The sequence below is a fragment of the Macaca nemestrina genome, chromosome 17, assembly GCF_043159975.1.
Source record: "Macaca nemestrina isolate mMacNem1 chromosome 17, mMacNem.hap1, whole genome shotgun sequence".
Classification (NCBI taxonomy): Eukaryota; Metazoa; Chordata; class Mammalia; order Primates; family Cercopithecidae; genus Macaca; species Macaca nemestrina.
Window position 1 is genome coordinate 70,654,295 of NC_092141.1, and position 25,755 is coordinate 70,680,049.

Consider the following 25,755-nt stretch of genomic DNA (forward strand, 5'->3'; position numbering starts at 1 on the left):
ATCGGTTTCATCCGGTTTGATCTGGTTCCCTTTGGTCTGAACAGGTTTCATCCGGTCTGATCCGGTCTGAACCGGTTTGAGCCGCTTTGATCCGGTTTCAACCGGTTTGATCCGGTTTAATCCGGTCCCATGCGGTCTGACCCGGTCTGAAACGGTTTCATCCGGTCTGATCCGGTTTGAACCGGTTTGATCCGGTTTGAGCCGGTCTGATCGGGTTCCATCCGGTTTGATCCGGTTTGAGCCGGTTTCATCCGGTTTCAACCAGTTTGATCCGGTTCCATCCGGTTTTATCCGGTCTGAACCGGTTTCATCCGGTCTGATCCGGTTTGAACCGGTTTGATCCGGTTTGATAGGATTCCATCCGGTTTGATCCGGTTTGAGCCGGTTCCATCCGGTTTCAAACGGTTTGATCCAGTTCCATCCGGTTTCATCCGGTCTGAACCGGTTTAATCCCGTCTGATCCGGTTTCATCCGGTTTGAACCGGTTTCATTTGGTCCCATCCGGTCTGATCCGGTCTGAACCGGTTTCATCCGGTCTGATCCGGTTTGAACCGGTTTAATCCGGTTTGAGCCGGTTTGATCGGGTTCCATCTGGTTTGATCCGGTTTGAGCCGGTTCCATCCGGTTGCAACTGGTTTGATCCTGTTCCATCCGGTTTAATTCGGTCTGAACCGGTTTCATCCGGTCTGATCCGGTTTGAGCCGGTTTTATCTGGTATGATCCGGTCCGATCCGGTCTGATCCGGTTTGAGCCAGTCTGATCCGGTCTGAACCGGTTTCAGCCGGGTTGATCCGGTTTGATCCGGTCTCATCCGGCTGGAACTGGTTGGAGCCGGTTATGTCCGGGTTGATCCGGTCCCATCCGCTTTGATCCTGTGTGAACCGGTTTCATCCTGTGTGAACGGGTTTGAACCGGTTTCATCCGGTCTGATCCGGTTTGAGTTGGTTTAATCCGGCTTGAACCGGTTTGAGCCGGTTTGATCCGGTTTCAACCGGTCTGATCCGGTTTAATCCGGTCCCATCCGGTCTGATCCGGTCTGAACCGGTTTCATCCGGTCTGATCCCGTCTGAACCGGTTTGATCCGGTTTGATAGGGTTCCATCCGGGTTGATCCGGTTTGAGCCGGTTCCATCCGGTTTCAACCGGTTTGATGCGGTTCCATCCGGTTTCATCCGGTCTGAACCGGTTTGATCCGGTTTTATCCAGTATGATCCGGTTTGATACGGCTGGAACCAGTTTGATTCGGTTTGAACCAGTTTGAGCCGGTTTTATCCAGTATGATCCGGTCCGATCCTGTCTGAACCGGTTTGATCCGGTTTGAGCCAGTCTGATCCTGTCTGAACCGGTTTCAGCCGGGTTGATCCGGTTTGATCCGGTCTCATCCGGCTGGAACTGGTTGGAGTCGGTTATGTCCGGGTTGATCCGGTCCCATTCGTTTTGATCCTGTGTTAAACGGTTTCGTCCTGTGTGAACGGGTTTGAACCGGTTTCATCCGGTCTGATCCGGTTTGAACCGGTTTAATCCGTCTTCAACCGGTTTGAGCCGGTTTGATCCGGTTTCAACCGGTTTGATCCGGTTTAAACGGTCCCATCCGGTTTGATCCGGTCTGAACCGGTGTCATCCGGTCTGAATAGGTTTGAACCGGTTTCATCCGGTTTGATCTGGTTCCGTTTGGTCTGAACACGTTTCATCCGGTCGGATCCGGTCTGAACCGGTTTGAGCCGCTTTGATCCGGTTTCAACGGTGTGATCCGGTTTAATCCGGTCCCATCCGGTCTGATCCGGTCTGAACCGGTTTCATCCGGTCTGATCCCGTTTGAACCGGTTTGATCCGGTTTGAGCCGGTTTGATCGGGTTCCATCCGGGTTGATCCGGTTTGAGCCGGTTCCATCCGGTTTCATCCGGTCTGATCCGGTTTGAACCGGTTTGATCCGGCTGGAACCAGTTTGATTCGGTTTGAACCGGTTTGAGCCGGTTTTATCCCGTATGATCTGGTCCGATCCGGTCTGAACCGGGTTGATCCGGTTTGAGCCAGTCTGATCTGGTCTGAACCGGTTTCAGCCGGGTTGATCCGGTTTGATCCGGTCTCATCCGGCTGTAACTGGTTGGAGCCGGTTATGTCCGGGTCGATCCGGTGCCATCCGGTTTGATCCTGTGTGAACTGGTTTCATCCGGTCTGATCCGGTTTGAGCCGGTTCCATCCGGTTTCAACCGGTTGGATCCGGTTCCATCCGGTCTGAACCGGTTTAATCCCGTCTGATCCGGTTTCAACCGGTTTGAACCGGTTTCATTCGGTCCCATCGGTCTGATCCGGTCTGAACCGGTTTCATCCGGTCTGATCTGGTTTGAACCGGTTAAATCCGGTTTGAGCCGGTTTGATCGGGTTCCATCCGGTTTGATCCGGTTTGAGCCGGTTCCATCAGGTTGCAACTGGTTTGATCCGGTTCCATCCGGTTTAATTCGGTCTGAACCGGTTTCATCCGGTCTGATCCGGTTTGAACCGGTTTGAGCCGGTTTGATCCGGTTTCAACCGGTTTGATCCGGTTTCATCCGGTCCCATCCGGTTTGATCCGGTGTGAACCGGTTTCATCCGGTCTGATCCCGTTTGAACCGGTCTGATCCGGTTTGAGCCGGTTTGATCGGGTTCCAGCCGGGTTGATCCGGTTTGAGCCGGTTCCATCCGGTTTCAACCGGTTTGATCCGGTTCCATCCGGTTTCATCCGGTCTGAACCGGTTTCATCCGGTCTGATCCCGTTTGAACCGGTTTGATCCGGCTGGAACCGGTTTGATTCGGTTTGAACCGGTTTGAGCCGGTTTTATCCCGTATGATCTGGTCCGATCCGGTCTGAACCGGGTTGATCCGGTTTGAGCCAGTCTGATCCGGTCTGAACCGGTTTCAGCCGGGTTGATCCGGTTTGATCCGGTCTCATCCGGCTGTAACTGGTTGGAGCCGGTTATGTGCGGGTTGATCCGGTGCCATCCGGTTTGATCCTGTGTGAACTGGTTTCATCCGGTCTGATCCGTTTTGAGCCGGTTTGATCCGGTTTCAACCGGTTCGATCCGGTTCCATCCGGTCTGAACCGGTTTAATCCCGTCTGATCCGGTTTCAACCGGTTTGAACCGGTTTCATTCGGTCCCATCCGGTCTGATCCGGTCTGAACCGGTTTCATCCGGTCTGATCCGGTTTGAACCGGTTTAATCCGGTTTGAGCCGGTTTGATCGGGTTCCATCCGGTTTGATCCGGTTTGAGCCGGTTCCATCAGGTTGCAACTGGTTTGATCCGGTTCCATCCGGTTTAATTCGGTCTGAACCGGTTTCATCCGGTCTGATCCGGTTTGAACCGGTTTGAGCCGGTTTGATCCGGTTTCAACCGGTTTGATCCGGTTTCATCCGGTCCCATCCGGTTTGATCCGGTCTGAACCGGTTTCATCCGGTCTGATCCCGTTTGAACCGGTCTGATCCGGTTTGAGCCGGTTTGATCGGGTTCCAGCCGGGTTGATCCGGTTTGAGCCGGTTCCATCCGGTTTCAACCGGTTTGATCCGGTTCCATCCGGTTTCATCCGGTCTGAACCGGTTTCATCCGGTCTGATCCGGTTTGAACCGGTTTGATCCGGCTGGAACCGGTTTGATTCGGTTTGAACCGGTTTGAGCCGGTTTTATCCCGTATGATCTGGTCCGATCCGGTCTGAACCGGGTTGATCCGGTTTGAGCCAGTCTGATCCGGTCTGAACCGGTTTCAGCCGGGTTGATCCGGTTTGATCCGGTCTCATCCGGCTGGAACTGGTTGGAGCCGGTTATGTCCGGGTTGATCCGGTGCCATCCGGTTTGATCCTGTGTGAACTGGTTCCATCCGGTCTGAACCGGTTTAATCCCGTCTGATCCGGTTTCAACCGGTTTGAACCGGTTTCATTCGGTCCCATCCGGTCTGATCCGGTCTGAACCGGTTTCATCTGGTCTGATCCTGTTTGAACCGGTTTAATCCGGTTTGAGCCGGTTTGATCGGGTTCCATCCGGTTTGATCCGGTTTGAGCCGGTTCCATCAGGTTGCAACTGGTTTGATCCGGTTCCATCCGGTTTAATTCGGTCTGAACCGGTTTCATCCGGTCTGATCCGGTTTGAACCGGTTTGAGCCGGTTTGATCCGGTTTCAACCGGTTTGATCCGGTTTCATCCGGTCCCATCCGGTTTGATCCGGTCTGAACCGGTTTCATCCGGTCTGATCCCGTTTGAACCGGTCTGATCCGGTTTGAGCCGGTTTGATCGGGTTCCAGCCGGGTTGATCCGGTTTGATCCGGTTCCATCCGGTTTCATCCGGTCTGAACCGGTTTCATCCGGTCTGATCCGGTTTGAACCGGTTTGATCCGGCTGGAACCGGTTTGATTCGGTTTGAACCGGTTTGAGCCGGTTTTATCCCGTATGATCTGGTCCGATCCGGTCTGAACCGGGTTGATCCGGTTTGAGCCAGTCTGATCCGGTCTGAACCGGTTTCAGCCGGGTTGATCCGGTTTGATCCGGTCTCATCCGGCTGGAACTGGTTGGAGCCGGTTATGTCCGGGTTGATCCGGTGCCATCCGGTTTGATCCTGTGTGAACTGGTTTCATCCGGTCTGATCCGGTTTGAGCCGGTTCCATCCGGTTTCAACCGGTTTGATCCGGTTCCATCCGGTCTGAACCGGTTTAATCCCGTCTGATCCGGTTTCAACCGGTTTGAACCGGTTTCATTCGGTCCCATCCCGTCTGATCCGGTCTGAACCGGTTTCATCCGGTCTGATCCGGTTTGAACCGGTTTAATCCGGTTTGAGCCGGTTTGATCGGGTTCCATCCGGTTTGATCCGGTTTGAGCCGGTTCCATCAGGTTGCAACTGGTTTGATCCGGTTCCATCCGGTTTAATTCGGTCTGAACCGGTTTCATCCGGTCTGATCCGGTTTGAACCGGTTTGAGCCGGTTTGATCCGGTTTCAACCGGTTTGATCCGGTTTCAACCGGTCCCATCCGGTTTGATCCGGTCTGAACCGGTTTCATCCGGTCTGATCCCGTTTGAACCGGTTTGATCCGGTTTGAGCCGGTTTGATCGGGTTCCAGCCGGGTTGATCCGGTTGGAGCCGGTTCCATCCGGTTTCAACCGGTTTCATCCTGTTCCATCCGGTTTCATCCGGTCTGAACCGGTTTCATCCGGTCTGATCCGGTTTGAACCGGTTTGATCCGGCTGGAACCGGTTTGATTCGGTTTGAACCGGTTTGAGCCGGTTTTATCCCGTATGATCTGGTCCGATCCGGTCTGAACCGGGTTGATCCGGTTTGAGCCAGTCTGATCCGGTCTGAACCGGTTTCAGCCGGGTTGATCCGGTTTGATCCGGTCTCATCCGGCTGGAACTGGTTGGAGCCGGTTATGTCCGGGTTGATCCGGTGCCATCCGGTTTGATCCTGTGTGAACTGGTTTCATCCGGTCTGATCCGGTTTGAGCCGGTTCCATCCGGTCAACCGGTTCGATCCGGTTCCATCCGGTCTGAACCGGTTTAATCCCGTCTGATCCGGTTTCAACCGGTTTGAACCGGTTTCATTCGGTCCCATCCGGTCTGATCCGGTCTGAACCGGTTTCATCCGGTCTGATCCGGTTTGAACCGGTTTAATCCGGTTTGAGGCGGTTTGATCGGGTTCCATCCGGTTTGATCCGGTTTGAGCCGGTTCCATCAGGTTGCAACTGGTTTGATCCGTTTCCATCCGGTTTAATTCGGTCTGAACCGGTTTCATCCGGTCTGATCCGGTTTGAACCGGTTTGAGCCGGTTTGATCCGGTTTCAACCGGTTTGATCCGGTTTCATCCGGTCCCATCCGGTTTGATCCGGTCTGAACCGGTTTCATCCGGTCTGATCCCGTTTGAACCGGTTTGATCCGGTTTGAGCCGGTTTGATCGGGTTCCAGCCGGGTTGATCCGGTTGGAGCCGGTTCCATCCGGTTTCAACCGGTTTGATCCGGTTCCATCCGGTTTCATCCGGTCTGAACCGGTTTCATCCGGTCTGATCCGGTTTGAACCGGTTTGATCCGGCTGGAACCAGTTTGATTCGGTTTGAACGGGTTTGATCCGGTTTGAGCCAGTCTGATCCGGTCTGAACCGGTTTCAGCCGGGTTGATCCGGTTTGAGCCAGTCTGACCCGGACTGAACCGGTTTCAGCCGGGTTGATCCGGTTTGATCCGGTCTCATCCGGCTGGAACTGGTTGGAGCCGGTTATGTCCGGGTTGATCCGGTCCCATCCGCTTTGATCCTGTGTGAACCGGTTTCATCCTGTGTGAAGGGGTTTGAACCGGTTTCATCCGGTCTGATCCGGTTTGAGTTGGTTTAATCCGGCTTGAACCGGTTTGAGCCGGTTTGATCCGGTTTCAACCGGTCTGATCCGGTTTAATCCGGTCCCATCCGGTCTGATCCGGTCTGAACCGGTTTCATCCGGTCTGATCCGGTTTGAACCGGTTTGAGCCGGTTTGATACGGTTTCAACCGGTTTGATCCGGTTTTATCCGGTCCCATCCGGTTTGATCCGGTCTGAACCGGTTTCATCCGGTCTGATCCCGTGTGAACCGGTTTGATCCGGCTGGAACCAGTTTGATTCGGTTTGAACCGGTTTGAGCCGGTTTTATCCCGTATGATCTGGTCCGATCCGGTCTGAACCGGGTTGATCCGGTTTGAGCCAGTCTGATCAGGTCTGAACCGGTTTCAGCCGGGTTGATCCGGTTTGATCCGGTCTCATCCGGCTGGAACTGGTTGGAGCCGGTTATGTCCGGGTTGATCCGGTGCCATCCGGTTTGATCCTGTGTGAACTGGTTTCATCCGGTCTGATCCGGTTTGAGCCGGTTCCATCCGGTTTCAACCGGTTCGATCCGGTTCCATCCGGTCTGAACCGGTTTAATCCCGTCTGATCCGGTTTCAACCGGTTTGAACCGGTTTCATTCGGTCCCATCCGGTCTGATCCGGTCTGAACCGGTTTCATCCGGTCTGATCCGGTTTGAACCGGTTTAATCCGGTTTGAGCCGGTTTAATCGGGTTCCATCCGGTTTGATCCGGTTTGAGCCGGTTCCATCAGGTTGCAACTGGTTTGATCCGGTTCCATCCGGATTAATTCGGTCTGAACCGGTTTCATCCGGTCTGATCCGGTTGGAACCGGTTTGAGCCGGTTTGATCCGGTTTCAACCGGTTTGATCCGGTTCCATCCGGTTTCATCCGGTCTGAACCGGTTTCATCCGGTCTGATCCGGTTTGAACCGGTTTGATCCGGCTGGAACCGGTTTGATTCGGTTTGAACCGGTTTGAGCCGGTTTTATCCCGTATGATCTGGTCCGATCCGGTCTCAACCGGGTTGATCCGGTTTGAGCCAGTCTGATCCGGTCTGAACCGGTTTCAGCCGGGTTGATCCGGTTTGATCCGGTCTCATCCGGCTGGAACTGGTTGGAGCCGGTTATGTCCGGGTTGATCCGGTGCCATCCGGTTTGATCCTGTGTGAACTGGTTTCATCCGGTCTGATCCGGTTTGAGCCGGTTCCATCCGGTTTCAACCGGTTTGATCCGGTTCCATCCGGTCTGAACCGGTTTAATCCCGTCTGATCCGGTTTCAACCGGTTTGAACCGGTTTCATTCTGTCCCATCCGGTCTGATCCGGTCTGAACCGGTTTCATCTGGTCTGATCCGGTTTGAACCGGTTTAATCCGGTTTGAGCCGGTTTGATCCGGTTCCATCCGGTTTGATCCGGTTTGAGCCGGTTCCATCAGGTTGCACCTGGTTTGATCCGGTTCCATCCGGTTTAATTCGGTCTGAACCGGTTTCATCCGGTCTGATCCGGTTTGAACCGGTTTGAGCCGGTTTGATCCGGTTTCAACCGGTTTGATCCGGTTTCATCCGGTCCCATCCGGTTTGATCCGGTCTGAACCGGTTTCAGCCGGGTTGATCCGGTTTGATCCGGTCTCATCCGGCTGGAACTGGTTGGAGCCGGTTATGTCCGGGTTGATCCGGTGCCATCCGGTTTGATCCTGTGTGAACTGGTTTCATCCGGTCTGATCCGGTTTGAGCCGGTTCCATCCGGTTTCAACCGGTTCGATCCGGTTCCATCCGGTCTGAACCGGTTTAATCCCGTCTGATCCGGTTTCAACCGGTTTGAACCGGTTTCATTCGGTCCCATCCGGTCTGATCCGGTGTGAACCGGTTTCATCCGGTCTGATCCGGTTTGAACCGGTTTAATCCGGTTTGAGCCGGTTTGATCGGGTTCCATCCGGTTTGATCCGGTTTGAGCCGGTTCCATCAGGTTGCAACTGGTTTGATCCGGTTCCATCCGGTTTAATTCGGTCTGAACCAGTTTCATCCGGTCTGATCCGGTTTGAACCGGTTTGAGCCGGTTTGATCCAGTTTCAACCGGTTTGATCCGGTTTCATCCGGTCCCATCCGGTTTGATCCGGTCTGAACCGGTTTCATCCGGTCTGATCCCGTTTGAACCGGTTTGATCCGGTTTGAGCCGGTTTGATCGGGTTCCAGCCGGGTTGATCCGGTTTGAGCCGGTTCCATCCGGTTTCAACCGGTTTGATCCGGTTCCATCCGGTCTGAACGGGTTTAATCCCGTCTGATCCGGTTTCAACCGGTTTGAACCGGTTTCATTCGGTCCCATCCGGTCTGATCCGGTCTGAACCGGTTTCATCCGGTCTGATCCGGTTTGAACCGGTTTAATCCGGTTTGAGCCGGTTTGATCGGGTTCCATCCGGTTTGATCCGGTTTGAGCCGGTTCCATCAGGTTGCAACTGGTTTGATCCGGTTCCATCCGGTTTAATTCGGTCTGAACCGGTTTCATCCGGTCTGATCCGGTTTGAACCGGTTTGAGCCGGTTTGATCCGGTTTCAACCGGTTTGATCCGGTTTCATCCGGTCCCATCCGGTTTGATCCGGTCTGAACCGGTTTCATCCGGTCTGATCCCGTTTGAACCGGTCTGATCCGGTTTGAGCCGGTTTGATCGGGTTCCAGCCGGGTTGATCCGGTTTGATCCGGTTCCATCCGGTTTCATCCGGTCTGAACCGGTTTCATCCGGTCTGATCCGGTTTGAACCGGTTTGATCCGGCTGGAACCGGTTTGATTCGGTTTGAACCGGTTTGAGCCGGTTTTATCCCGTATGATCTGGTCCGATCCGGTCTGAACCGGGTTGATCCGGTTTGAGCCAGTCTGATCCGGTCTGAACCGGTTTCAGCCGGGTTGATCCGGTTTGATCCGGTCTCATCCGGCTGGAACTGGTTGGAGCCGGTTATGTCCGGGTTGATCCGGTGCCATCCGGTTTGATCCTGTGTGAACTGGTTCCATCCGGTCTGAACCGGTTTAATCCCGTCTGATCCGGTTTCAACCGGTTTGATCCGGTTTCATCCGGTCCCGTCCGGTTTGATCCGGTCTGAACCGGTTTCATCCGGTCTGTTCCCGCTTGAACCGGTTTGATCCGGTTTGAGCCGGTTTGATCGGGTTCCAGCCGGGTTGATCCGGTTTGAGCCGGTTCCATCCGGTTTCAACCGGTTTGATCCGGTTCCATCCGGTTTCATCCGGTCTGAACCGGTTTCATCCGGTCTGATCCGGTTTGAACCGGTTTGATCCGGCTGGAACCAGTTTGATTCGGTTTGAACCGGTTTGATCCGGTTTGAGCCAGTGTGATCCGGTCTGAACCGGTTTCAGCCGGGTTGATCCGGTTTGATCCGGTCTCATCCGGCTGGAACTGGTTGGAGCCGGTTATGTCCGGGTTGATCCGGTCCCATCCGCTTTGATCCTGTGTGAACCGGTTTCATCCTGTGTGAACGGGTTTGAACCGGTTTCATCCGGTCTGATCCGGTTTGAGTTGGTTTAATCCGGCTTGAACCGGTTTGAGCCGGTTTGATCCGGTTTCAACCGGTCTGATCCTGTTTAATCCGGTCCCATCCGGTCTGATCCGGTCTGAACCGGTTTCATCCGGTCTGATCCCGTTTGAAACTGTTTGATCCGGTTTGATAGGGTTCCATCCGGGTTGATCCGGTTTGAGCCGGTTCCATCCGGTTTCAACCGGTTTGATCCGGTTCCATCCGGTTTCATCCGGTCTGAACCGGTTTGATCCGGTTTTATCCAGTATGATCCGGTTTGATCCGGCTGGAACCAGTTTCACCCGGTCTGAACCGGTTTGAGCCGGTTTTATCCAGTATGATCCAGTCCGATCCGGTCTGAAACGGTTTGATCCGGTTTGAGCCAGTCTGATCCGGTCTGAACCGGTTTCAGCCGGGTTGATCCGGTTTGATCCGGTCTCATCCGGCTGGAACTGGTTGGAGCCGGTTATGTCCGGGTTGATCTGGTCCCATCCGCTTTGATCCTGTGTGAACCGGTTTCATCCTGTGTGAATGGGTTTGAACCGGTTTCATACGGTCTGATCCGGTTTAAACCGGTTTGATCCGGTTTGATCCGGTTTAATCTGGTCCCATCCGGTCTGATCCGGTCTGAACCGGTTTCATCCGGTCTGATCCGGTTTGAACCGGTTTGATCCGGTTTGAGCCGGTTTGATCGGGTTCCATCCGGTTTGATCCAGTTTGAGCCGGTTGCATCCGGTTTCAACCGGTTTGATCCGGTTCCATCCTGTTTCATCCGGTTTGAGCCGGTTTGATCGGGTTCCATCCGGGTTGATCCGGTTTGAGCCGGTTCCATCCGGTTTCATCCGGTCTGATCCGGTTTCATCCGGTTTGATCCGGCTGGAACCAGTTTGATTCGGTTTGAACCGGTTTGAGCCGGTTTTATCCAGTATGATCTGGTCCGATCCGGTCTGAACCGGGTTGATCCGGTTTGAGCCAGTCTGATCCGGTTTCAACCGGTTTGAACCGGTTTCATTCGGTCCCATCCCGTCTGATCCGGTCTGAACCGGTTTCATCCGGTCTGATCCGGTTTGAACCGGTTTAATCCGGTTTGAGCCGGTTTGATCGGGTTCCATCCGGTTTGATCCGGTTTGAGCCGGTTCCATCAGGTTGCAACTGGTTTGATCCGGTTCCATCCGGTTTAATTCGGTCTGAACCGGTTTCATCCGGTCTGATCCGGTTTGAACCGGTTTGAGCCGGTTTGATCCGGTTTCAACCGGTTTGATCCGGTTTCATCCGGTCCCATCCGGTTTGATCCGGTCTGAACCGGTTTCATCCGGTCTGATCCCGTTTGAACCGGTTTGATCCGGTTTGAGCCGGTTTGATCGGGTTCCAGCCGGGTTGATCCGGTTTGAGCCGGTTCCATCCGGTTTCAACCGGTTTGAGCCGGTTCCATCCGGTTTCATCCGGTCTGAACCGGTTTCATCCGGTCTGATCCGGTTTGAACCGGTTTGATCCGGCTGGAACCAGTTTGATTCGGTTTGAACCGGTTTGATCCGGTTAGAGCCAGTCTGATCCGGTCTGAACCGGTTTCAGCCGGGTTGATCCGGTTTGATCCGGTCTCATCCGGCTGGAACTGGTTGGAGCCGGTTATGTCCGGGTCGATCCGGTGCCATCCGGTTTGATCCTGTGTGAACTGGTTTCATCCGGTCTGATCCGGTTTGAGCCGGTTCCATCCGGTTTCAACCGGTTTGCTCCGGTTCCATCCGGTCTGAACCGGTTTAATCCCGTCTGATCCGGTTTCAACCGGTTTGAACCGGTTTCATTCGGTCCCATCCGGTCTGATCCGGTCTGAACCGGTTTCATCCGGTCTGATCCGGTTTGAACCGGTTTAATCTGGTTTGAGCCGGTTTGATCGGGTTCCATCCGGTTTGATCCGGTTTGAGCCGGTTCCATCAGGTTGCAACTGGTTTGATCCGGTTCCATCCGGTTTAATTCGGTCTGAACCGGTTTCATCCGGTCTGATCCGGTTTGAACCGGTTTGAGCCGGTTTGATCCGGTTTCATCCGGTCCCATCCGGTTTGATCCGGTCTGAACCGGTTTCATCCGGTCTGATCCCGTTTGAACCGGTCTGATCCGGTTTGAGCCGGTTTGATCGGGTTCCAGCCGGGTTGATCCGGTTTGAGCCGGTTCCATCCGGTTTCAACGGGTTTGATCCGGTTCCATCCGGTTTCATCCGGTCTGAACCGGTTTCATCCGGTCTGATCCGGTTTGAACCGGTTTGATCCGGTTTGAGCCGGTTTGATCGGGTTCCAGCCGGGTTGATCCGGTTTGAGCCGGTTCCATCCGGTTTCAACCGGTTTGAGCCGGTTCCATCCGGTTTCATCCGGTCTGAACCGGTTTCATCCGGTCTGATCCGGTTTGAACCGGTTTGATCCGGCTGGAACCAGTTTGATTCGGTTTGAACCGGTTTGATCCGGTTAGAGCCAGTCTGATCCGGTCTGAACCGGTTTCAGCCGGGTTGATCCGGTTTGATCCGGTCTCATCCGGCTGGAACTGGTTGGAGCCGGTTATGTCCGGGTCGATCCGGTGCCATCCGGTTTGATCCTGTGTGAACTGGTTTCATCCGGTCTGATCCGGTTTGAGCCGGTTCCATCCGGTTTCAACCGGTTTGCTCCGGTTCCATCCGGTCTGAACCGGTTTAATCCCGTCTGATCCGGTTTCAACCGGTTTGAACCGGTTTCATTCGGTCCCATCCGGTCTGATCCGGTCTGAACCGGTTTCATCCGGTCTGATCCGGTTTGAACCGGTTTAATCTGGTTTGAGCCGGTTTGATCGGGTTCCATCCGGTTTGATCCGGTTTGAGCCGGTTCCATCAGGTTGCAACTGGTTTGATCCGGTTCCATCCGGTTTAATTCGGTCTGAACCGGTTTCATCCGGTCTGATCCGGTTTGAACCGGTTTGAGCCGGTTTGATCCGGTTTCATCCGGTCCCATCCGGTTTGATCCGGTCTGAACCGGTTTCATCCGGTCTGATCCCGTTTGAACCGGTCTGATCCGGTTTGAGCCGGTTTGATCGGGTTCCAGCCGGGTTGATCCGGTTTGAGCCGGTTCCATCCGGTTTCAACGGGTTTGATCCGGTTCCATCCGGTTTCATCCGGTCTGAACCGGTTTCATCCGGTCTGATCCGGTTTGAACCGGTTTGATCCGGCTGGAACCAGTTTGATTCGGTTTGAACCGGTTTGAGCCGGTTTTATCCCGTATGATCTGGTCCGATCCGGTCTGAACCGGTTTGATCCGATTTGAGCCAGTCTGATCCGGTCTGAACCGGTTTCAGCCGGGTTGATCCGGTTTGATCCGGTCTCATCCGGCTGTAACTGGTTGGAGCCGGTTATGTCCGGGTCGATCCGGTGCCATCCGGTTTGATCCTGTGTGAACTGGTTTCATCCGGTCTGATCCGGTTTGAGCCGGTTCCATCCGGTTTCAACCGGTTCGATCCGGTTCCATCCGGTCTGAACCGGTTTAATCCCGTCTGATCCGGTTTCAACCGGTTTGAACCGGTTTCATTCGGTCCCATCCGGTCTGATCCGGTCTGAACCGGTTTCATCCGGTCTGATCCGGTTTGAACCGGTTTAATCCGGTTTGAGCCGGTTTGATCGGGTTCCATCCGGTTTGATCCGGTTTGAGCTGGTTCCATCAGGTTGCACCTGGTTTGATCCGGTTCCATCCGGTTTAATTCGGTCTGAACCGGTTTCATCCGGTCTGATCCGGTTTGAACCGGTTTGAGCCGGTTTGATCCGGTTTCATCCGGTCCCATCCGGTTTGATCCGGTCTGAACCGGTTTCATCCGGTCTGATCCCGTTTGAACCGGTTTGATCCGGTTTGAGCCGGTTTGATCGGGTTCCAGCCGGGTTGATCCGGTTGGAGCCGGTTCCATCCGGTTTCAACGGGTTTGATCCGGTTCCATCCGGTTTCATCCGGTCTGAACCGGTTTCATCCGGTCTGATCCGGTTTGAACCGGTTTGATCCGCCTGGAACCAGTTTGATTCGGTTTGAACCGGTTTGAGCCGGTTTGAGCCAGTCTGATCCGGTCTGAACCGGTTTCAGCCGGGTTGATCCGGTTTGATCCGGTCTCATCCGGCTGGAACTGGTTGGAGCCGGTTATGTCCGGGTTGATCCGGTCCCATCCGCTTTGATCCTGTGTGAACCGGTTTCATCCTGTGTGAACGGGTTTGAACCGGTTTCATCCGGTCTGATCCGGTTTGAGTTGGTTTAATCCGGCTTGAACCGGTTTGAGCCGGTTTGATCCGGTTTCAACCGGTCTGATCCGGTTTAATCCGGTCCCATCCGGTCTGATCCGGTCTGAACCGGTTTCATCCGGTCTGATCCCGTTTGAACCGGTTTGATCCGGTTTGATAGGGTTCCATCCGGGTTGATCCGGTTTGAGCCGGTTCCATCCGGTTTCAACCGGTTTGATCCGGTTCCATCCGGTTTCATCCGGTCTGAACCGGTTTGATCCGGTTTTATCCAGTATGATCCGGTTTGATCCGGCTGGAACCAGTTTCACCCGGTCTGAACCGGTTTGAGCCGGTTTTATCCAGTATGATCCGGTCCGATCCGGTCTGAAACGGTTTGATCCGGTTTGAGCCAGTCTGATCCGGTCTGAACCGGTTTCAGCCGGGTTGATCCGGTTTGATCCGGTCTCATCCGGCTGGAACTGTTGGAGCCGGTTATGTCCGGGTTGATCCGGTCCCATCCGCTTTGATCCTGTGTGAACCGGTTTCATCCTGTGTGAACGGGTTTGAACCGGTTTCATACGGTCTGATCCGGTTAGAGTTGGTTTAATCCGGCTTGAACCGGTTTGAGCCGGTTTGATCCGGTTCCATCCGGTCTGATCCGGTCTGAACCTGTTTCATCCGGTCTGATCCCGTTTGAACCGGTTTGATCCGGTTTGATAGGGTTCCATCCGGGTTGATCCGGTTTGAGCCGGTTCCATCCGGTTTCAACCGGTTTGATCCGGTTCCATTCGGTTTCATCCGGTCTGAACCGGTTTCATCCGGTTTTATCCAGTATGATCCGGTTTGATCCGGCTGGAACCAGTTTCATCCGGTCTGAACCGGTTTGAGCCGGTTTTATCCAGTATGATCCGGTCCGATCCGGTCGAAAACGGTTTGATCCGGTTTGAGCCAGTCTGATCCGGTCTGAACCGGTTTCAGACGGGTTGATCCGGTTTGATCCGGTCTCATCCGGCTGGAACTGGTTGGAGCCGGTTATGTCCGGGTTGATCCGGTCCCATCCGCTTTGATCCTGTGTGAACCGGTTTCATCCTGTGTGAACGGGTTTGAACCGGTTTCATACGGTCTGATCCGGTTTGAACCGGTTTGAGCCGGTTTGATCCGGTTTAATCTGGTCCCATCCGGTCTGATCCGGTCTGAACCGGTTTCACCCGGTCTGATCCGGTTTGAACCGGTTTGATCCGGTTTGAGCCGGTTTGATCGGGTTCCATCCGGTTTGATCCAGTTTGAGCCGGTTGCATCCGGTTTCAACCGGTTTGATCCGGTTCCATCCTGTTTCATCGGGTTTGAGCCGGTTTGATCGGGTTCCATCCGGGTTGATCCGGTTTGAGCCGGTTCCATCCGGTTTCATCCGGTCTGATCCGGTTTGAACCGGTTTGATCCGGCTGGAACCAGTTTGATTCGGTTTGAACCGGTTTGAGCCGGTTTTATCCCGTATGATCTGGTCCGATCCGGTCTGAACCGGGTTGATCCGGTTTGAGCCAGTCTGATCTGGTCTGAACCGGTTTCAGCCGGGTTGATCCGGTTTGATCCGGTCTCATCCGGCTGTAACTGGTTGGAGCCGGTTATGTCCGGGTCGATCCGGTGCCATCCGGTTTGATCCTGTGTGAACTGGTTTCATGCGGTCTGATCCGGTTTGAGCCGGTTCCATCCGGTTTCACCGGTTTGATCCGGTTCCATCCGGTCTGAACCGGTTTAATCCCGTCTGATCCGGTTTCAACCGGTTTGAACCGGTTTCATTCGGTCCCATCCGGTCTGATCCGGTCTGAACCGGTTTCATCCGGTCTGATCCGGTTTGAACCGGTTTAATCCGGTTTGAGCCGGTTTGATCGGGTTCCATCCGGTTTGATCCGGTGTGAGCCGGTTCCATCAGGTTGCAACTGGTTTGATCCGGTTCCATCCGGTTTAATTCGGTCTGAACCGGTTTCATCCGGTCTGATCCGGTTTGAACCGGTTTGAGCCGGTTTGATCCGGTTTCAACCGGTTTGATCCGGTTTCATCCGGTCCCATCCGGTTTGATCCGGTCTGAACCGGTTTCATCCGGTCTGATCCCGTTTGAACCGGTTTGATCCGGTTTGAGCCGGTTTGATCGGGTTCCAGCCGGGTTGATCCGGTTTGAGCCGGTTCCATCCGGTTTCAACCGGTTTGATCCGGTTCCATCCGGTTTCATCCGGTCTGAACCGGTTTCATCCGGTCTGATCCGGTTTGAACCGGTTTGATCCGGCTGGAACCGGTTTGATTCGGTTTGAACCGGTTTGAGCCGGTTTTATCCCGTATGATCTGGTCCGATCCGGTCTGAACCGGGTTGATCCGGTTTGAGCCAGTCTGATCCGGTCTGAACCGGTTTCAGCCGGGTTGATCCGGTTTGATCCGGTCTCATCCGGCTGTAACTGGTTGGAGCCGGTTATGTCCGGGTTGATCCGGTCCCATCCGCTTTGATCCTGTGTGAACCGGTTTCATCCTGTGTGAACGGGTTTGAACCGGTTTCATCCTGTGTGAACGGGTTTGAACCGGTTTCATCCGGTCTGATCCGGTTTGAGCCGGTTGCATCCGGTTTCAACCGGTTTGATCCGGTTCCATCCGGTCTGAACCGGTTTAATCCCGTCTGATCCGGTTTCAACCGGTTTGAACCGGTTTCATTCGGTCCCATCCCGTCTGATCCGGTCTGAACCGGTTTCATCCGGTCTGATCCGGTTTGAACCGGTTTAATCCGGTTTGAGCCGGTTTGATCGGGTTCCATCCGGTTTGATCCGGTTTGAGCCGGTTCCATCAGGTTGCAACTGGTTTGATCCGGTTCCATCCGGTTTAATTCGGTCTGAACCGGTTTCATCCGGTCTGATCCGGTTTGAACCGGTTTGAGCCGGTTTGATCCGGTTTCAACCGGTTTGATCCGGTTTCATCCGGTCCCATCCGGTTTGATCCGGTCTGAACCGGTTTCATCCGGTCTGATCCCGTTTGAACCGGTTTGATCCGGTTTGAGCCGGTTTGATCGGGTTCCAGCCGGGTTGATCCGGTTGGAGCCGGTTCCATCCGGTTTCAACCGGTTTCATCCGGTTCCATCCGGTTTCATCCGGTCTGAACCGGTTTCATCCGGTCTGATCCGGTTTGAACCGGTTTGATCCGGCTGGAACCGGTTTGATTCGGTTTGAACCGGTTTGAGCCGGTTTTATCCCGTATGATCTGGTCCGATCCGGTCTGAACCGGGTTGATCCGGTTTGAGCCAGTCTGATCCGGTCTGAACCGGTTTCAGCCGGGTTGATCCGGTTTGATCCGGTCTCATCCGGCTGTAACTGGTTGGAGCCGGTTATGTCCGGGTCGATCCGGTGCCATCCGGTTTGATCCTGTGTGAACTGGTTTCATCCGGTCTGATCCGGTTTGAGCCGGTTCCATCCGGTTTCAACCGGTTTGATCCGGTTCCATCCGGTCTGGACCGGTTTAATTCCGTCTGATCCGGTTTCAACCGGTTTGAACCGGTTTCATTCGGTCCCATCCGGTCTGATCCGGTCTGAACCGGTTTCATCCGGTCTGATCCGGTTTGAACCGGTTTAATCCGGTTTGAGCCGGTTTGATCGGGTTCCATCCGGTTTGATCCGGTGTGAGCCGGTTCCATCAGGTTGCAACTGGTTTGATCCGGTTCCATCCGGTTTAATTCGGTCTGAACCGGTTTCATCCGGTCTGATCCGGTTTGAACCGGTTTGAGCCGGTTTGATCCGGTTTCAACCGGTTTGATCCGGTTTCATCCGGTCCCATCCGGTTTGATCCGGTCTGAACCGGTTTCATCCGGTCTGATCCCGTTTGAACCGGTTTGATCCGGTTTGAGCCGGTTTGATCGGGTTCCAGCCGGGTTGATCCGGTTTGAGCCGGTTCCATCCGGTTTCAACCGGTTTGATCCGGTTCCATCCGGTTTCATCCGGTCTGAACCGGTTTCATCCGGTCTGATCCGGTTTGAACCGGTTTGATCCGGCTGGAACCGGTTTGATTCGGTTTGAACCGGTTTGAGCCGGTTTTATCCCGTATGATCTGGTCCGATCCGGTCTGAACCGGGTTGATCCGGTTTGAGCCAGTCTGATCCGGTCTGAACCGGTTTCAGCCGGGTTGATCCGGTTTGATCCGGTCTCATCCGGCTGTAACTGGTTGGAGCCGGTTATGTCCGGGTTGATCCGGTGCCATCCGGTTTGATCCTGTGTGAACTGGTTTCATCCGGTCTGATCCGGTTTGAGCCGGTTCCATCCGGTTTCAACCGGTTTGATCCGGTTCCATCCGGTCTGAACCGGTTTAATCCCGTCTGATCCGGTTTCAACCGGTTTGAACCTGTTCCATTCGGTCCCATCCGGTCTGATCCGGTCTGAACCGGTTTCATCCGGTCTGATCCGGTTTGAACCGGTTTAATCCGGTTTCAGCCGGTTTGATCGGGTTCCATCCGGTTTGATCCGGTTTGAGCCGGTTCCATCAGGTTGCAACTGGTTTGATCCGGTTCCATCCGGTTTAATTCGGTCTGAACCGGTTTCATCCGGTCTGATCCGGTTTGAACCGGTTTGAGCCGGTTTGATCCGGTTTCAACCGGTTTGATCCGGTTTCATCCGGTCCCATCCGGTTTGATCCGGTCTGAACCGGTTTCATCCGGTCTGATCCCGTTTGAACCGGTTTGATCCGGTTTGAGCCGGTTTGATCGGGTTCCAGCCGGGTTGATCCGGTTGGAGCCGGTTCCATCCGGTTTCAACCGGTTTCATCCGGTTCCATCCGGTTTCATCCGGTCTGAACCGGTTTCATCCGGTCTGATCCGGTTTGAACCGGTTTGATCCGGCTGGAACCGGTTTGATTCGGTTTGAACCGGTTTGAGCCGGTTTTATCCCGTATGATCTGGTCCGATCCGGTCTGAACCGGGTTGATCCGGTTTGAGCCAGTCTGATCCGGTCTGAACCGGTTTCAGCCGGGTTGATCCGGTTTGATCCGGTCTCATCCGGCTGTAACTGGTTGGAGCCGGTTATGTCCGGGTCGATCCGGTGCCATCCGGTTTGATCCTGTGTGAACTGGTTTCATCCGGTCTGATCCGGTTTGAGCCGGTTCCATCCGGTTTCAACCGGTTTGCTCCGGTTCCATCCGGTCTGACCCGGTTTAATCCCGTCTGATCCGGTTTCAACCGGTTTGAACCGGTTTCATTCGGTCCCATCCGGTCTGATCCGGTCTGAACCGGTTTCATCCGGTCTGATCCGGTTTGAACCGGTTTAATCCGGTTTGAGCCGGTTTGATCGGGTTCCATCCGGTTTGATCCGGTTTGAGCCGGTTCCATCAGGTTGCAACTGGTTTGATCCGGTTCCATCCGGTTTAATTCGGTCTGAACCGGTTTCATCCGGTCTGATCCGGTTTGAACCGGTTTGAGCCGGTTTGATCCGGTTTCAACCGGTTTGATCCGGTTTCATCCGGTCCCATCCGGTTTGATCCGGTCTGAACCGGTTTCATCCGGTCTGATCCCGTTTGAACCGGTTTGATCCGGTTTGAGCCGGTTTGATCGGGTTCCAGCCGGGTTGATCCGGTTGGAGCCGGTTCCATCCGGTTTCAACCGGTTTGATCCGGTTCCATCCGGTTTCATCCGGTCTGAACCGGTTTCATCCGGTCTGATCCGGTTTGAACCGGTTTGATCCGGCTGGAACCAGTTTGATTCGGTTTGAACCGGTTTGATCCGGTTTGAGCCAGTCTGATCCGGTCTGAACCGGTTTCAGCCGGGTTGATCCGGTTTGAGCCAGTCTGATCCGGTCTGAACCGGTTTCAGCCGGGTTGATCCGGTTTGATCCGGTCTCATCCGGCTGGAACTGGTTGGAGCCGGTTATGTCCGGGTTGATCCGGTCCCATCCGCTTTGATCCTGTGTGAACCGGTTTCATCCTGTGTGAACGGGTTTGAACCGGTTTCATCCTGTGTGAACGGGTTTGAACCGGTTTCATCCGGTCTGATCCGGTTTGAGTTGGTTTAATCCGGCTTGAACCGGTTTGAGCCGGTTTGATCCGGTTTCAACCGGTCTGATCCTGTTTAATCCGGTCCCATCCGGTCTGATCCGGTCTGAACCGGTTTCATCCGGTCTGATCCCGTTTGAACCGGTTTGATCCGGTTTGATAGGGTTCCATCCGGGTTGATCCGGTTTGAGCCGGTTCCATCCGGTTTCAACCGGTTTGATCCGGTTCCATCCGGTTTCATCCGGTCTGAACCGGTTTGATCCTGTTTTATCCAGTATGATCCGGTTTGATCCGGCTGGAACCAGTTTCACCCGGTCTGAACCGGTTTGAGCCGGTTTTATCCAGTATGATCCGGTCCGATCCGGTCTGAAACGGTTTGATCCGGTTTGAGCCAGTCTTATCCGGTCTGAACCGGTTTCAGCCGGGTTGATCCGGTTTGATCCGGTCTCATCCGGCTGGAACTGTTGGAGCCGGTTATGTCCGGGTTGATCCGGTCCCATCCGCTTTGATCCTGTGTGAACCGGTTTCATCCTGTGTGAACGGGTTTGAACCGGTTTCATACGGTCTGATCCGGTTAGAGTTGGTTTAATCCGGCTTGAACCGGTTTGAGCCGGTTTGATCCGGTTTCAACCGGTCTGATCCGGTTTAATCCGGTTCCATCCGGTCTGATCCGGTCTGAACCTGTTTCATCCGGTCTGATCCCGTTTGAACCGGTTTGATCCGGTTTGATAGGGTTCCATCCGGGTTGATCCGGTTTGAGCCGGTTCCATCCGGTTTCAACCGGTTTGATCCGGTTCCATTCGGTTTCATCCGGTCTGAACCGGTTTCATCCGGTTTTATCCAGTATGATCCGGTTTGATCCGGCTGGAACCAGTTTCATCCGGTCTGAACCGGTTTGAGCCGGTTTTATCCAGTATGATCCGGTCCGATCCGGTCGAAAACGGTTTGATCCGGTTTGAGCCAGTCTGATCCGGTCTGAACCGGTTTCAGACGGGTTGATCCGGTTTGATCCGGTCTCATCCGGCTGGAACTGGTTGGAGCCGGTTATGTCCGGGTTGATCCGGTCCCATCCGCTTTGATCCTGTGTGAACCGGTTTCATCCTGTGTGAACGGGTTTGAACCGGTTTCATACGGTCTGATCCGGTTTGAACCGGTTTGAGCCGGTTTGATCCGGTTTAATCTGGTCCCATCCGGTCTGATCCGGTCTGAACCGGTTTCACCCGGTCTGATCCGGTTTGAACCGGTTTGATCCGGTTTGACCCGGTTTGATCGGGTTCCATCCGGTTTGATCCAGTTTGAGCCGGTTGCATCCGGTTTCAACCGGTTTGATCCGGTTCCATCCTGTTTCATCGGGTTTGAGCCGGTTTGATCGGGTTCCATCCGGGTTGATCCGGTTTGAGCCGGTTCCATCCGGTTTCATCCGGTCTGATCCGGTTTGAACCGGTTTGATCCGGCTGGAACCAGTTTGATTCGGTTTGAACCGGTTTGAGCCGGTTTTATCCCGTATGATCTGGTCCGATCCGGTCTGAACCGGGTTGATCCGGTTTGAGCCAGTCTGATCTGGTCTGAACCGGTTTCAGCCGGGTTGATCCGGTTTGATCCGGTCTCATCCGGCTGTAACTGGTTGGAGCCGGTTATGTCCGGGTCGATCCGGTGCCATCCGGTTTGATCCTGTGTGAACTGGTTTCATGCGGTCTGATCCGGTTTGAGCCGGTTCCATCCGGTTTCACCGGTTTGATCCGGTTCCATCCGGTCTGAACCGTTTTAATCCCGTCTGATCCGGTTTCAACCGGTTTGAACCGGTTTCAATCGGTCCCATCCGGTCTGATCCGGTCTGAACCGGTTTCATCCGGTCTGATCCGGTTTGAACCGGTTTAATCCGGTTTGAGCCGGTTTGATCGGGTTCCATCCGGTTTGATCCGGTGTGAGCCGGTTCCATCAGGTTGCAACTGGTTTGATCCGGTTCCATCCGGTTTAATTCGGTCTGAACCGGTTTCATCCGGTCTGATCCGGTTTGAACCGGTTTGAGCCGGTTTGATCCGGTTTCAACCGGTTTGATCCGGTTTCATCCGGTCCCATCCGGTTTGATCCGGTCTGAACCGGTTTCATCCGGTCTGATCCCGTTTGAACCGGTTTGATCCGGTTTGAGCCGGTTTGATCGGGTTCCAGCCGGGTTGATCCGGTTGGAGCCGGTTCCATCCGGTTTCAACCGGTTTGATCCGGTTCCATCCGGTTTCATCCGGTCTGAACCGGTTTCATCCGGTCTGATCCGGTTTGAACCGGTTTGATCCGGCTGGAACCGGTTTGATTCGGTTTGAACCGGTTTGAGCCGGTTTTATCCCGTATGATCTGGTCCGATCCGGTCTGAACCGGGTTGATCCGGTTTGAGCCAGTCTGATCCGGTCTGAACCGGTTTCAGCCGGGTTGATCCGGTTTGATCCGGTCTCATCCGGCTGGAACTGGTTGGAGCCGGTTATGTCCGGGTTGATCCGGTGCCATCCGGTTTGATCCTGTGTGAACTGGTTTCATCCGGTCTGATCCGGTTTGAGCCGGTTCCATCCGGTTTCAACCGGTTTGATCCGGTTCCATCCGGTCTGAACCGGTTTAATCCCGTCTGATCCGGTTTCAACCGGTTTGAACCGGTTTCATTCGGTCCCATCCCGTCTGATCCGGTCTGAACCGGTTTCATCCGGTCTGATCCGGTTTGAACCGGTTTAATCCGGTTTGAGCCGGTTTGATCGGGTTCCATCCGGTTTGATCCGGTTTGAGCCGGTTCCATCAGGTTGCAACTGGTTTGATCCGGTTCCATCCGGTTTAATTCGGTCTGAACCGGTTTCATCCGGTCTGATCCGGTTTGAACCGGTTTGAGCCGGTTTGATCCGGTTTCAACCGGTTTGATCCGGTTTCATCCGGTCCCATCCGGTTTGATCCGGTCTGAACCGGTTTCATCCGGTCTGATCCCGTTTGAACCGGTTTGATCCGGTTTGAGCCGGTTTGATCGGGTTCCAGCCGGGTTGATCCGGTTGGAGCCGGTTCCATCCGGTTTCAACCGGTTTCATCCGGTTCCATCCGGTTTCATCCGGTCTGAACCGGTTTCATCCGGTCTGATCCGGTCTGAACCGGTTTGATCCGGCTGGAACCGGTTTGATTCGGTTTGAACCGGTTTGAGCCGGTTTTATCCCGTATGATCTGGTCCGATCCGGTCTGAACCGGGTTGATCCGGTTTGAGCCAGTCTGATCCGGTCTGAACCGGTTTCAGCCGGGTTGATCCGGTTTGATCCGGTCTCATCCGGCTGTAACTGGTTGGAGCCGGTTATGTCCGGGTCGATCCGGTGCCATCCGGTTTGATCCTGTGTGAACCGGTTTCATCCGGTCTGATCCGGTTTGAGCCGGTTCCATCCGGTTTCAACCGGTTTGATCCGGTTCCATCCGGTCTGACCCGGTTTAATTCCGTCTGATCCGGTTTCAACCGGTTTGAACCGGTTTCATTCGGTCCCATCCGGTCTGATCCGGTCTGAACCGGTTTCATCCGGTCTGATCCGGTTTGAACCGGTTTAATCCGGTTTGAGCCGGTTTGATCGGGTTCCATCCGGTTTGATCCGGTTTGAGCCGGTTCCATCAGGTTGCAACTGGTTTGATCCGGTTCCATCCGGTTTAATTCGGTCTGAACCGGTTTCATCCGGTCTGATCCGGTTTGAACCGGTTTGAGCCGGTTTGATCCGGTTTCAACCGGTTTGATCCGGTTTCATCCGGTCCCATCCGGTTTGATCCGGTCTGAACCGGTTTCATCCGGTCTGATCCCGTTTGAACCGGTTTGATCCGGTTTGAGCCGGTTTGATTGGGTTCCAGCCGGGTTGATCCGGTTGGAGCCGGTTCCATCCGGTTTCAACCGGTTTGATCCGGTTCCATCCGGTTTCATCCGGTCTGAACCGGTTTCATCCGGTCTGATCCGGGTTGAACCGGTTTGATCCGGCTGGAACCAGTTTGATTCGGTTTGAACCGGTTTGATCCGGTTTGAGCCAGTCTGATCCGGTCTGAACCGGTTTCAGCCGGGTTGATCCGGTTTGAGCCAGTCTGATCCGGTCTGATCCGGTTTCAGCCGGGTTGATCCGGTTTGATCCGGTCTCATCCGGCTGGAACTGGTTGGAGCCGGTTATGTCCGGGTTGATCCGGTCCCATCCGCTTTGATCCTGTGTGAACCGGTTTCATCCTGTGTGAACGGGTTTGAACCGGTTTCATCCTGTGTGAACGGGTTTGAACCGGTTTCATCCGGTCTGATCCGGTTTGAGTTGGTTTAATCCGGCTTGAACCGGTTTGAGCCGGTTTGATCCGGTTTCAACCGGTCTGATCCTGTTTAATCCGGTCCCATCCGGTCTGATCCGGTCTGAACCGGTTTCATCCGGTCTGATCCCGTTTGAACCGGTTTGATCCGGTTTGATAGGGTTCCATCCGGGTTGATCCGGTTTGAGCCGGTTCCATCCGGTTTCAACCGGTTTGATCCGGTTCCATCCGGTTTCATCCGGTCTGAACCGGTTTGATCCTGTTTTATCCAGTATGATCCGGTTTGATCCGGCTGGAACCAGTTTCACCCGGTCTGAACCGGTTTGAGCCGGTTTTATCCAGTATGATCCGGTCCGATCCGGTCTGAAACGGTTTGATCCGGTTTGAGCCAGTCTTATCCGGTCTGAACCGGTTTCAGCCGGGTTGATCCGGTTTGATCCGGTCTCATCCGGCTGGAACTGTTGGAGCCGGTTATGTCCGGGTTGATCCGGTCCCATCCGCTTTGATCCTGTGTGAACCGGTTTCATCCTGTGTGAACGGGTTTGAACCGGTTTCATACGGTCTGATCCGGTTAGAGTTGGTTTAATCCGGCTTGAACCGGTTTGAGCCGGTTTGATCCGGTTTCAACCGGTCTGATCCGGTTTAATCCGGTTCCATCCGGTCTGATCCGGTCTGAACCTGTTTCATCCGGTCTGATCCCGTTTGAACCGGTTTGATCCGGTTTGATAGGGTTCCATCCGGGTTGATCCGGTTTGAGCCGGTTCCATCCGGTTTCAACCGGTTTGATCCGGTTCCATTCGGTTTCATCCGGTCTGAACCGGTTTCATCCGGTTTTATCCAGTATGATCCGGTTTGATCCGGCTGGAACCAGTTTCATCCGGTCTGAACCGGTTTGAGCCGGTTTTATCCAGTATGATCCGGTCCGATCCGGTCGAAAACGGTTTGATCCGGTTTGAGCCAGTCTGATCCGGTCTGAACCGGTTTCAGACGGGTTGATCCGGTTTGATCCGGTCTCATCCGGCTGGAACTGGTTGGAGCCGGTTATGTCCGGGTTGATCCGGTCCCATCCGCTTTGATCCTGTGTGAACCGGTTTCATCCTGTGTGAACGGGTTTGAACCGGTTTCATACGGTCTGATCCGGTTTGAACCGGTTTGAGCCGGTTTGATCCGGTTTAATCTGGTCCCATCCGGTCTGATCCGGTCTGAACCGGTTTCATCCGGTCTGATCCGGTTTGAACCGGTTTGATCCGGTTTGAGCCGGTTTGATCGGGTTCCATCCGGTTTGATCCAGTTTGAGCCGGTTGCATCCGGTTTCAACCGGTTTGATCCGGTTCCATCCTGTTTCATCGGGTTTGAGCCGGTTTGATCGGGTTCCATCCGGGTTGATCCGGTTTGAGCCGGTTCCATCCGGTTTCATCCGG